The 8874-nt window shown below is 58.3% G+C and overlaps 1 protein-coding gene across 1 annotated transcript in view; it reads right to left on the minus strand.

The window, feature by feature from the left end:
- Positions 1–2045, minus strand: part of wdr91 (WD repeat domain 91) — a 160187-nt gene extending 158142 nt beyond the window's left edge. Inside the window, exon 1 of the mRNA XM_072484210.1 lies at positions 1907–2045. The gene's annotated coding sequence lies outside the window, so the exon portion shown is untranslated. The remainder of the gene's footprint in view (positions 1–1906) is intronic.
- Positions 2046–8874: the final 6829 nt, after the last annotated feature.

An 8874-nucleotide genomic window follows, 5' to 3' on the forward strand; every position in this document is an offset into this window, starting at 1 on the left:
GGTCTCTCTCTCCCCCCCCCCCCCCGGGTCTCTCTCTCTCCCCCCCCCCCCCCCCGGGTCTCTCTCTCTCCCCCCCCCCCCCCCCCCCCCCGGGTCTCTCTCCCCCCCCCCCCCCCCCGGGGTCTCTCTCTCCCCCCCCCCCCCCCCCACCCCCCCCCGGGTCTCTCCTCTCTCCCCCCCCCCCCCCCCCGGGTCTCTCTCTCTCCCCCCCCCCCCCCCCGGGTCTCTCTCTCTCCCCCCCCCCCCCCCCCCCGGGTCTCTCTCTCTCCCCCCCCCCCCCCCCCCCCGGGTCTCTCTCTCTCCCCCCCCCCCCCCCCGGGTCTCTCTCTCCTCCCCCCCCCCCCCCCCCCCGGGTCTCTCTCTCACCCCCCCCCCCCCCCCCCCGGGTCTCTCTCTCTCACCCCCCCCCCCCCCGGGTCTCTCTCTCTCACCCTCCCCCCCCCCCCCGGGTCCCTCTCTCCCTCCCCCCCCCCCCCGGGTCCTCTCTCTCCCTCCCCCCCCCCCCCGGGGTCTCTCTCTCTCTCTCCCTCCCGCCCCCCCCCCCGGGGTCTCTCTCTCTCTCTCCCTCCCGCCCCCCCCCCCGGGGTCCTCTCTCTCTCCTCCGCCCCCCCCCGGGGTCTCTCTCTCTCTCTCCCCCCCCCCCCCGGGGTCTCTCTCTCTCTCCCCCCCCCCCCGATCTCTCTCTCTCTCTCCCCCCCCCCGGCTCTCTCTCTCTCCCCCCCCCCGGGGTCTCTCTCTCTCCCCCCCCCCCCGATCTCTGTCTCTCTCTCCCCCCCCCCCCCGGCTCTCTCTCCCCCCCCCCCTCCCCGGGTCTCTCTCTCCCCCCCCCCCCCCCGGGTCGCCCCATCCCCAACCCCCCGGGTCTCTCTCTTCCCCCCCCCCCCCGGGTCGCCCCCTCCCCCACCCCCACCGGGGTCGCCCCCTCCCCCACCCCCCACCGGGGTCGCCCCCTCCCCCACCCCCACCGGGGTCGCCCCCTCCCCCACCCCCACCGGGGTCGCCCCCTCCCCCCCTCCCCCCCCCCCCCCGGGGTCGCCCCCTCCCCCACCCCCACCGGGGTCGCCCCCTCCCCCACCCCCACCGGGGTCGCCCCCTCCCCCACCCCCACCGGGGTCGCTCCCCTCACCCCCCCCCCCCCCCCGGGGTCGCTCTCTCCCCCCCCCCGGGGTCTCTCTCTCTCTCCCTCCCCCCCCCCCCCCGGGTCTCTCTCTCTCTCCCTCCCCCCACCCCCCGGGTCTCTCTCTCCCTCCCCCCACCCCCCGGGTCTCTCTCTCCCTCCCCCCCCCGGGGTCTCTCTCTCCCTCCCCCCCCGGGGTCTCTCTCGTCCCTCCCCCCCCCCCCCCCGGGGTCTCTCTCTCCCTCCCCCCCCCCCCCCCGGGGTCTCTCTCTCCCTCCCCCCCCCCCCCCGGGGTCTCTCTCTCCCTCCCCCCCCCCCCCGGGGTCTCTCTCTCCCTCCCCCCCCCCCCCGGGGTCTCTCTCTCTCTCTCTCTCCCTCCCCTCGCGCCCCCCCCCCCGGGGTCTCTCTCTCTCCCCCCCCCCCCGGGGTCTCTCTCTCTCCCCCCCCCCCGGGGTCTCTCTCTCTCCCCCCCCCCGATCTCTCTCTCTCTCTCCCCCCCCCCCCCCGGGGTCTCTCTCTCTCTCTCCCTCCCCCCCCCCCCCCCCCCCGGGGTGTCTCTCTCCCTCCCCCCCCCGGGGTCTCTCTCTCTCTCTCCCCCCCGGGGTCTCTCTCTCTCTCCCCCCCCCCGGGGTCTCTCTCTCTCTCTCTCTCCTCCCCCCCCCCCGGGGTCTCTCTCTCTCTCTCCCTCCCCCCCCCCCGATCTCTCTCTCTCTCTCTCTCTCTCTCCCCCTCCCCCCCCGGGGTCTCTCTCTGTCTCCCCGGGTCTCTCTATTTTTGTATTTTTCTCACCATCAAAGAGACAACATACGATAATATTTCCACCTGATTCGCGCTGACCAATCAGCTTGCAGCATCCTCATCACATGATCAACTCCCACCAATTACGGGCGGGCATCCACAGACTGCCCCGCCCCCTTTCCCTCTCTCCTCCGCCCCCTCACCAACTGCCACTCACCCCCTGTCCCTCCCCCTCTCCAACCGCCACTCCCCTGCCCCTGACTCTCACTAACTGACTCACCCTCACCAACTGCCTATCACCCACGGCCCCTCCCCCTCATCAACTGCCACTCACTCGCTGCCCCTCCCCCTCACCAACTGCCTATCACCCACGGACCCGCCCCCTCATCAACTGCCACTCACTCGCTGCCCCTCCCCCTCACCAACTGCCTATCACCCACGGCCCCTCCCCCTCATCAACTGCCACTCACTCACTGCCCCTCCCCCTCACCAACTGCCTGTCACCCACGGCCCCTCCCCCTCATCAACTGCCACTCACTCGCTGCCCCTCCCCCTCACCAACTGCCTATCACCCATGGCCCCGGCCCCTCATCAACTGCCACTCACTCGCTGCCCCTCCCCCTCACCAACTGCCTATCACCCACGGCCCCTCCCCCTCATCAACTGCCACTCACTCGCTGCCCCTCCCCCTCACCAACTGCATATCACCCACAGCCCCTCCCCCTCATCAACTGCCACTCACTCCCTGCCCCTCACCAACTGCCTATCACCCACGGCCCCTCCCCCTCATCAACTGCCACTCACTCGTTGCCCCTCCCCCTCATCAACTGCCACTCACTCGCTGCCCCTCCCCCCTCACCAACTGCCTATCACCCACCGGCCCCACCCCCTCATCAACTGCCACTCACTCGCTGCCCCTCCCCCTCACCAACTGCCTATCATCCACGGCCACTCCCCCTCACCACCTGCCATTCACCTGCTGCCCCTTTGCCAACTGCCTATCATCCATGGCCCCTCCCCCCTCACCAACTGATACTCACTCGCTGCCCCTCACCAACTGCCTATCATCCACGGCCCCTCCCCCTCACCAACTGCCTATCATCCACAGCCCCTCCCCCTCATCAACTGCCTATCACCCACGGCCCCACCCCCTCATCAACTGCCACTCACTCGCTGCCCCTCCCCCTCACCAACTGCCTATCATCCACGGCCACTCCCCCTCACCACCTGCCATTCACCTGCTGCCCCTTCGCCAACTGCCTATCATCCATGGCCCCTCCCCCTCACCAACTGATACTCACTCGCTGCCCCCTCACCAACTGCCTATCATCCACGGCCCCTCCCCTCACCAACTGCCTCTCATCCACGGCCCCTCCCCCTCACCAACAGCCACTCACTCGCTGCCTCCCTTATCAACTGCGACTCACCCTCTGTCCCTCCCTCTCACCACCTGCCATTCACCCACTGCCCGTCACCAACTGTCCTTCCCCATCACCAACTGCCACTCATCTGCTGTCCCAACCTCTCCCTATCTGACCCTCAACCTCTGCCCCTCACCCACTGCCCTCCCCCTCTCCCACTGCCAATCACTCAGTGACCCGCACCCACTGCCTTTCCCCCGCATCCACTGCCCCTCCCCAGTGCTCCTCACCCACTGCCTCTCCCACTCACCTACTGCCCTTCACTCACGACCCCTCCCACTGCCTCTGTCCCTCACCCACAGCTCCTCCCCTACTGCCCCTCATCCTCAAACACTGACTCTCATCCACTGCCTCACATACACTGCCCCTCCCTCTCACCCCTGTCCCTCGCGTACTGCCCTCCCACTCACCTACCGCCTCTCACCCACCGCTCTCACCCACAACCCCTCCCACCCATCCACTGCCTCGCACTCACTGACCCTCCTACCCACTCACTGTCTCGCACCCACTGCCTCTCACAATGCCCCTTGTCTACAAAGAACAGAGAAAAGTACAGCACAGGAACAGGCCCTTCGGCCCCCCAAGCCTCTGCCGACCATGCTGCCCGACTAAACTACAATCTTCTGCAGGTCCGGGGTTCGTATCCCTCTATTCCCATCCTATTCATGTATTTGTCAAGATGCCCTCCAGCTCATTGTCTATTGCTCCTCCCACTCATTCACTCCCCTCTCCCTCACCCACTGCCCTCCCACTCAGCCAATTCCGCTTCCCTCTCACCCTCTGCCTGCCCACTCACCCACTGCCTTCCACTCACTGACTTCCCCCTCACTACTAATGCGCTTCCCGCCTAATACAGTGGAAGAACCATCCACATAAATCCTTAGGTGTGCGCCCGTGTCTGTGGGCTGGGGGCTCTGGGGTGAACTACCTATCTTTCTAGGGGGTGTTTTTACGATAAAGGGGCCTGTGTTGTGGTGCGGTGAGATGATTTCACATTCGTGGGGGGTACCTGGGTACTGAAGGTTGTCGGCTAGGAAAGTGTGGGTCTTAGTCCTTTTAACAGTGATGTCACGTCCCTGCAAAAGAAGGGTCCATCTGACTGCTCTAAGCTGGCATACTGTACCGTCCTTAAGTCGTCCGTCTAGTAAAAGTTGGGTGGGGGTGTATTCCGTGAGGATTGTGATGGGGTTTTGTCCGGTGATGTGTGAGAAGTATTGAACTGCACAGAAAACTGCGAGCAGGTGCCTTTCACAGGCTGAAAATCCCTGCTCCACAGGATCTAAAACTCTGGAGGCGTAAACCACGGGTCTTAACTGTTCGTGCCGTTCCTGGAGGAGCACGGCCGAAATGGTGCGGTCTGTGCTAGCTATCTCTATAGCATAGGGGGAAAGCGGGTCTGGAACCTGTAGTGCGGGGGCTGCAATGAGTGCGCGCTTTAAAGCATCTACGGCATCCGTGTGCTGCGGAAGCCATTCTCAAGGGGCTCCTTTCTTTAGGAGTTCCGAGAGGGGCGCTGCCTTGGTGGCGAAACCGTCAATGTGGTTTCGGCAGTAGCTAACCAGTCCTAAAAACGACCTGAGGGCTGTAACATTCTGGGGAAGGGACAATTTGACAATCGGGTCAATTCTTTTATGCTCGATCTCGCGTTTACCATGTGTGATAATCGTTCCCAAATATACCACTTTGTCTTTCAAAAGTTGGGCTTTCTTGGGGTTTACTTTGCATCCGATCTGCTGTAGGAGTTCCAGGAGTTCAGCCAGAAGCTCGATGTGCTCTGCCTTGGTGTCTGTCTGAAGTAATAGGTCGTCCACATACTGGACCAGACATTCGGGGCGAGAAAATTTTGATAAACCATTTGCCAGCTGTTGGTGGAAAAGGGAGGGGGAGTTGTGGAATCCTTGTGGAAGACATGTCCACGTGTACTGCTGACCTTTAAAATTGAAGGCAAATTTGTATTGGCACGCTTTTGCCAATGGAATCGACCAGAATCCGTTACTGACGTCCAAAACCGTAAAATATTGTGAGTTGAGTCCCTGTTTGAGCATGGTCTCGGGACTTGTGGTTACCGTGGGTGCTGCTGCGGGGGTGACTTTGTTGAGTTCCCGGTAATCAATGGTCAGTCGCCATGATCCATCGGGCTTTCTCACTGGCCAAATCGGGGCATTATTAGTAGAGGCTACCGATCTAAGTACACCTTGTTCCAATAAGCTGTCAATAACCTTTGAGATTTCTCCCTCTGCCTCTTGGGGAAATCCGTATTGCTTCTGGGGTCGAGGGTCAGGTCCTATTATTTGAACCGAACCAGCCATTCTGCCACAGTCATGTTTATGACTTGCAAATGCGGTCCTGTTCTTCTGAATAACTGCCCTAACCTGTTTGTCTGCACTAATCGTGGTCAGGTCAAACCAAAATTCACCAACGGCGCTAATCTTGTTTGCATACTCACCTACTGTGAGCGTTGTGGGGGCTTTTGCTGACTTTGCCATTTTCCAGACACATTGATTTACTGGGTCAAATGGAAGGTTGTGGGAGTTCATGAAATCAATGCCCAAAATGTGTTCTGCTGTGTGGTCCAGATCGACCAAAACTATGGGGTGTTTTGTCGTAATGTTGCCAATTTGAATGGGTACAGGGGCTGTGATGTGTCCCTGTTGTGAGTGGCCTGTGAAGCTGCTGAGGGTGATGGTGGCTGTAGTGGGCCACGTATCTTTCTGGAATATGGTGGAGGAATTAATTGTGGTGCGGGACCCTCCTGTGTCCCAGAGAAATTCGATGGGCTGACCCCGTATTTTCGCTGCAACGACTGGTCGGCCAGACCTATATCAAAGGGTGTCGCAGACCCAACTGGGGGAGCCCGAACACCGTCAGTCAGTTCCGTTCAGGTTTGTCTGGTCTGAACGGGTGCTTACACTATGTCTGGGCTTTGTCCTGCTACCATTCAGAGTGCCTGCCTGCTGGGCTCTCTCTGGCTTTCTTGGGGCATTGCACTCTTGTGCAAAGTGTCCTAATTGTCCACAGTTGTAACACTCCTGTGGTTTCTGTGGGGGGCTGTTCCTGCCTTCGTTCACCCATGCGGGGTTCTGGTGCGTTTTAACTGCTTGGATATCTGCCTCTGCCTGCTGTTCTTCGGGTTTCCTAATTGGAGGTTTGTTTTGGACAGATTGCTCCCAGGTGTGGGATAACTTCTTTAAACCCCATTTTTCATTGTGCGCTTCTTCCGAGGGGTCATAATTGGTTCAGGCTTTTTGTCCTGCCTCTGTGGCATGGGAGATAAGGGTGCAGGTCCATTTGGCCATGTTGTCTTGGGACAAATGGGCACGGTCTAAGATTCCAAAAACGGCTGTAAAATGGATCCACAGGCGTCCAGCAAACGCTGTGGGGTGTTCGGTTTTCTTCTGTCTGCACTTATTCAGGCCTTCTACTGGGTCACCTCTGTTGTAACCGATCATATCTAGGATCGCCGTGTGCATCTCTGCAAGGGTGCTTCCTCCTACATTCTGTGGGTTGGGTAGGGCTGCTACAACCGAAGGGTCTAAGCTCAAAACTTGCTCACGCTCATCCAGGCCGTACATAGTCGCCTGCTGCTTCACTATAGCAAAGAAGAGGTGGGGGTCTGTGGGGAGGAACGGTGTGATCTTTTCGCACGCGTCCCATAATTGGGTCACGGTTAAGGGGGTGGTGTAAAGGAATTCCGCGTCTCCTTCCGATGTGACTGTGCGGTGGGTAGTGACTGGATTCATGGGTGCCTGATCTGCTGCTCTGTGGGGGGTTGGGGTGCTTTTCTCTTTTGGGCTTTCCTTGCGCACATGTTCCCTGAACATATCTCTGCGCGGTCTCATTTATCTCTTGCCAATCTAATTGGGATCCAAAGGTGCTCTGAAACCCATTTTGCACTGAAAGCAAAGACTGCAGTTCTGCAATCTGCTTCCTGCATTTTGCATGATCTAATGAGCTTTGTCTGTGCTCTGTGGCGGCAGCATGGAGTGCTCTTAACGCTGCCTTTAGATCGCTACACTGCCTTTGCAATGCCTCTACCTGTTTCTCTGTCTCTTCTCTTACCAGGACTGCACGTTGTGTGTCCTGATAGGCCTTCTCGTACTGGGTTTGGAAGCTGCTCAGATGCGCTAGACAAGACTGGTGTGCCCACTTGGCATCATCCACCTCTCCGTCCTTTGCTGCCAACTTCCTTCTTAATTCTACGTTTTCTCTCTCGATCTTACTGACGTCGACCTTGCTCATTCGATGTCTCTCTTCTATCTCTTTGCGGAGCGTCCGAACGACCTCCTCTGTGCCTCGCAATTGTGCCAGACAGGACACGATTGCCATCGGCTTGCGAGCTTTTCCCAAGCTTTTCTTATGGATCTCTGACAGGTTCTCCCACCAAGTATGTCCTATACTCCCGGGTCCTGTTTCCTCATTGTCACAGAATTCACTCTAAAGGGGCCATCCTTACCCTTTGAGATATTTCCTGATCTCTTCTTCCCAAACGGGACACTGTCCTACTCTGTTGCTGGTCGCTGCGACCTCGAATTTCTGGGGGTTCATAAGGCGTTCCATTGCCTTCATTGCCATTTTCTCTCTCTGAATGCTCTTGTAAAATTTGGAACGAGGGGTACTAAAGCGCTGCTGTAAACACGGGTACGGCGTTCGCTATTTTCCGGAATACAATCTCCCGACAATTTTTCGCAACAAAAATCTATCAGTTTTACCTTATAGCCCTGTTAGTTACACATGCATTAACACACTTCCGAATTCTGAGGATTGATCAGAACTGCTTGAACACTTGTGGTTTTCTGTTCCCAATTGGATTCTCAATTCAAATTTTTGGGTTCTCCTGGAGTGGTTAGGCCACTTCTAAATCGGGTCCCATCTGGATGTCGCCAGTAAATGTTACTAACTTTGGTTGGCTCTTAATTCGTTGCCCGTTGGGTCTTTACTGTTTCTATAACCATTGCTCTAGAGTCGCCAGGGAATATACAGTGAATGGTAGAACCCTCAAGAGTATTGAAAGTCAGAGAGATCTAGGCGTACAGGTCCACAGGTCACTGAAAGGGGCAACACAGGTGGAGAAGGTAGTCAAGAAGGCATACGGCATGCTTACCTTCATTGGCCGGGGCATTGAGTATAAAAATTGGCAAGTCATGTAGCAGCTGTGTTAAGTAATGGTATCACAGTTGTATAGAACCTTAGTTAGGCCACACTTGGAGTATAGTGTTTAATTCTGGTCGCCACACTACCAGGAGATGTTTGTAGCCACACTTTTCTAGCACTGGCAACATTCTTGTTAAGTGAAGTGAAAGTAACTACTCACTTGAATATGTATATCTGGGTCCCGACCTCAATCATGTTAGATCTCGCGAGGCTTGTCAAGGCTGCTAAATCTCGCAAGAAGCTTCTTGTAAGATATACTGGCTTCATCGTGCCCCAGGTCGGGAACGGCACTGCTGATAGATCACACCGATTATTTCATTGGAAGCAGTTCAGAGAACGTTCACTGGGATGATCCGCGGTATGGAGGGATTGTCTTGTGAGCAAAGGTTAAATAGGCTGGGACTCATTGGAATTTAGAAGAATGAGAGGTGATCTCATTGAAACATA

This window comes from Scyliorhinus torazame, chromosome 19 (assembly GCF_047496885.1).
Source record: "Scyliorhinus torazame isolate Kashiwa2021f chromosome 19, sScyTor2.1, whole genome shotgun sequence".
NCBI lineage: Eukaryota > Metazoa > Chordata > Chondrichthyes > Carcharhiniformes > Scyliorhinidae > Scyliorhinus > Scyliorhinus torazame.